A 5029-nucleotide genomic window follows, 5' to 3' on the forward strand; every position below is an offset into this window, starting at 1 on the left:
ATCTGCGTCCGAAGATGATGGGTACGAAACTCGTCGAAACGTTGCGACAAGACGACGCCACCAATCGGCTGATAACCCGAGAAGAATTATATATGACGGTAGTATCTGTTCCCGAAAGAACAGTTACCGTGGATAACCATGCAGCTTTGCTAGAAATGAAATGATAATTAAATGGACACCCTAGCTGCAAACAGGCGTTGATGTACTTCATTGGGGACATGTTGAAAATGTGTGCCCCGACCGGGACTCGAACCCGGGATCTCCTGCTTACATGGCAGACGCTCTATCCATCTGAGTCCCTGCAGGCGCACTAACCTCTGTGCCCTCGGTGGCTCATATGGATAGAGCGTCTGCCATGTAAGCAGGAGATCCCGGGTTCGAGTCCCGGTCGGGGCACACATTTTCAACATGTCCCCAATGAAGTACATCAACGCCTGTTTGCAGCTAGGGTGTCCATTTAATCATCATTTCATTCCGAGAAGAATTCATCAGTGCAATACGCCGAGAAAGACTGCAATCGCATATATCAGACTGCTTATCATCTAACAGATATTGGGGATTAGAATTGTTTTCAGCTTTCGAACCAGCAAGCATTGAGATGAGTGCATGCGCTCAAGTATGCTCTACGGATCTGGGCCACACAGGCTGCTAACATGACAGTTGTGTCCCTAAGTACTGCACCATCATTGGCTGTAACATCACTTCGTTCTGCTGCCCTACGTGAATGCCAGCACACTTCGCAGGATAGTGTTTCCATAGTGATGTTTAAATTTATTATTTAACTGCATGACGTCTTGTTGTACGTACCTTCGCAGCAGTGTCCCTTCGGACCATTCTGCTCGGCAATAATTACTTCAACGCGGGGATGCTAACGACTAAGCGACTGGGACCATTAATTCTTTTGTAATGTGGAAATGGACACGACCGGCCGTTCGCAGTCCAAGCGACACGCAATATACTTTCGCTCCGCGATTTCCCAGGCAATAACACACAGGTGTAAATTTGATTGCAGCCGGTCTACGAAAATGCGGCAGGCGTTGTTACGAGTGTAAGAATTTATGGAACGATAGATTATCCGGGGCCCGTATCCCGGCAGGAATTACAGTGGAACCTGTTCCTCCGTGTTGGCGCTCTGGCGCTTATCCGCGCTGCGATCTGCTGCTGCTGCAGCGCGTGTAATCCCGCAGCTGCCGTAAGCGATGCAACGGGAATTAAGTAGACCGTAAGCAGAGTCCGCGCTATTGGGCTGAGTACATTATCCACGCGATAAACACGGGCTACGGCCAGCGCCGTAATTAATGCACGCCAAAGTTTACAGAAGCGTTGTTACATAGGCCAATCAGTCTCGTGCCGAGAGACTGTCATCAGATCCGCCGCCACGTAACCCTACGTCAGCGACACGATTAGCTGATGACGCTTATGCGTTAAGCCTCACACAGTTTTCATGTGCAAGTCTGTTTGCGTATAACCATCAAATACAGGGCTGCAACATAGTGCTGAAGATGAGTAAACCTGAGAGAGTGTTGCCGATCACTGGGGAGTGCATTAGATACAGGCACTTGGCGTAACGACATGGAACACATAACTGAAATTACGCTGTAAGAGGCACTGGGAAACCCAGATAAATGGACACAACTGGACGCAATCGCTAACAGCATTTCAAAAGCAGGTCATGACATACATAAACAGACTTGGCAATACAGTAGGCGCAATAGACAAAGACGTGCCGATGTAGATAGTTCGAGTACTGACGATGAAAAGAGTGGCAGTGTCAATACCGGCACAACACATACACGCAAAACACACACAACACGTAACATGAATGTTAGTGAAAGATGGCGTATTATATCTCATTATGCATTAATGCCGGCCGCGGTGGTCTCGCGGTTAAGGCGCTCAGTCCGGAACCGCGCGACTGCTACGGTCGCAGGTTCGAATCCTGCCTCGGGCATGGATGTGTGTGATGTCCTTAGGTTAGTTAGATTTAAGTAGTTCTAAGTTCTAGGGGACTGATGACCACAGAAGTTAAGTCCCATAGTGCTCAGAGCCATTTTTTGCATTAATGTAATTAAAAGTAGAAGTAATTAGACTAGCCCTTGGATAAATATTGTTCTAGAATTCACCTTAAACCTGTACACGTCACTGTCAAGTAGTCCGCCCCCGGTAGCTGAGTGATCAGCGCGATAGAATGTCAATCCTAACGGCCCGGGTTCGATTCCCGGCTGGGTCGGAGATTTTCTCCGCTCAAGGACTGGGTGTTGTGTTGTCCTAATCATCATCATCACCATTTCATCCCCATCGACGCGCAAGTCGCCGAAATGACATCAAATCGAAAGACTTGCACCCGGCGAACGGTCTACCCGACTTGAGGCCATAGTCACACACATTTATATTTATTACTGTCAGGTAGTAATATCAACGAACACATCATTCTAAATCAAATAAAATTAATGCCGTCCAACTGGTTAGCTGGGTCGTAACGTGCTCGCCTCTCACCCAAGCGGTCCCAGGTTCGATTCCCAGCCAGATTGGAGATTTTCTCCGCTCGGGGACTGGGTGTTTTGTTATCCTCATCACCAGCGAGCAAGTTGTCCAATGTGGCGTCGAATGAAATAAGACTTGCACTTGGCTGCCGAACTTCCCCGAATAGGGGCCTCCCGGCCAACGATGCCATATTTTCATTTCCATTTTCTTTTTCAATATGAATGCAATATAAAAGTAATATAAACTAAGTAAACAGTAGCTCAAACAGTGTTAACATACAACAGTGACACATCATAGATATTGCACAATGTGTACCAAATCAACAATTGCATTACTAAAAAAAGTAGTTTTATTTGAAACCACCCCTTAGAAAAAATTATGAATGATTGTGCTGATAAACCCCTTACGTTATTTGATTTTCAAACAGCTGAGCAAAACTGAACGCACTCAGACATTTCTCTCTTTACTTATTCTGATCATCACTAAACTGACATACAATATTTTTAGCGCAACGCAGTCTGACTTTCAATAATCCCCACAAAAGAATGGCCCTGACTAACAACAGCCTATACCTTTCATGAATCACATACCTCACAAAAATCTTCGTTACTCGAACTACTGCAATACAGCGAGCGCCAATACTGACAGCTAAATAAAAGATTCTAACTACTGAAGTCACTAAATACTGATAGGAATAGTTAGCAAATGGAAGATTTTGATACAGAACAAACAATGTATTTACCTTAATAGTGTTCAAAAGTCATATATATATCAGTTCATGACATCCAGTCTTACAAATTCACTGTCTCTGATGGACACACGTCCAGATCATCCGCTCTCAGAACTCCGCCATCTCTCTCCCCACATCCACCACTGCTGGCGGCTCACCTCCAACTGAACGCTACGCGCTGTTAACGGCCAACTGACCAACACTACAATAGCAAATATTCCAACAATGCCAACCAGCCACAGACTGCACATAGCACATCTAGTGATTTTCATACTGCGCGCTGCGCAGCGTTACCAACATAAAAATCTAAACAGCCTACTTACATATTATACAAATATGTTTTTACAATATTGATAATTGGATTAGTGGTGGCCTGTCATTTCTTTCTACAACCACGTAAGCTCTGTGTACTACTTGACTAGATTACAACGTGGCAGGATAGTGTTTTAAAGGCACACAAAATTTGTTTACTTAATAGCGTAGTAGTAATATTACTAGTAGTAGTAATAAAAGGAGTTCTTTGTGACTTAATAAACGTTAACTCACACACCACGCTAACAAACAACACGGGGTACATTAGATTAGATCCAGATGCACTGAACAGATCGAGTTTTCCCGAGGGGTGATGTTCATACGTAGAGTGCTAACATGGATAGCACCACACCGAGCGTGGTGGCGCAGTGGTTAGTACACTGGACCCGTATTCGGGAGGATGACGGTTCAAATCTGCGCCCGACCATCTTGATTTAGGTTTCACGTGAATTCCCTAAGTCGCTTGAGGCAAATACCGGAATGGTTCCTTTGAAAAGGCACAGCCGACTCCCTTCTTCATCCTACGCTAATCCGGTGGGACCGATGACCTCGCTGTTTGGTCCCGTATCTCCCTCCCTCCCTCCCCCCCCCCCCCCCAAATTAATCAGTCGTCAATGGATAGCAACATACGGGGATGCTGAAGTTCATTACCAAATGCTCTTCCCCGCACAGTGTTGGTGAAGGGATACCTATATCTACTCTTTCCTTTCTTCTTTTTGTTCTCTTCCTAAAAATAAATTTAATTTCCTCTATCTGAGTCGTGTATTTTTATATAAAAGATAGGTATAATTACTGTCAGTACATAAAACACAGTACGAAAGGCAGAAGAATGAATTCCACGCAACCCCCCACCCCGCCCTCCCCCATTCCACACGGTGCCGCATGGAGCCACAGTGCACACGACCTCAACTACGAAGCATGAATCTGCTGCGCAGTTCTGTTGTCTGAGCTGACGGAGATGGCGGTCATGTGTGCGTGGTGTGGACTTGCTTGTGTGAATAAATGAGTGTATGTTTCCATCTCTGGAGAAGGCTTTCGCCGAAAGCTGAATGTCTAACAGTCTTTTAGTTGTGACTGTCTGCAACTCATTGTGTGTTCTTTACACCTGACTACCAATCTATCTTTTTCCTTATATTGTTGATTTTTCAGCCTAGAGTTTCCATTGTTTGAGATTAACGTTCTGCGGATATCGAGAGTTATTAGAGAGTGATATCAAGCATAGTTCGATCAAGATGTTGTTTGTCCGACTTGATCTCGGGAATCTATACTGAATCAGTACAGATGTTAGGCTTTGATGCAGATTCTTAACTACTGCGCCACCTCACTCAGTCACGTGTCAATAAAATGAGGTCATGTGGGCTACGACTGCCAGTCCTGTAGGGGTGGTTCAGCGTCGAGGGCAGATGAGCGAATCCCGCATTACCGTCTTTGACAAAGACCTGGTGAAATTGGTTTGGGAGTGACGGGTGCGTAGCTGTGTCGTGTGCATGACTGCGATCAGTG

The 5029-nt window shown here is 45.5% G+C and overlaps 1 non-coding gene across 1 annotated transcript; it reads left to right on the forward strand.

The window, feature by feature from the left end:
* Window positions 1–321: 321 nt before the first annotated feature.
* Window positions 322–396, forward strand: Trnat-ugu (transfer RNA threonine (anticodon UGU)). Its single transcript has one exon. It is a non-coding gene; the product is annotated as a tRNA-Thr (tRNA).
* Window positions 397–5029: the final 4633 nt, after the last annotated feature.

Source organism: Schistocerca serialis, chromosome 6 (assembly GCF_023864345.2).
Source record: "Schistocerca serialis cubense isolate TAMUIC-IGC-003099 chromosome 6, iqSchSeri2.2, whole genome shotgun sequence".
Classification (NCBI taxonomy): Eukaryota; Metazoa; Arthropoda; class Insecta; order Orthoptera; family Acrididae; genus Schistocerca; species Schistocerca serialis.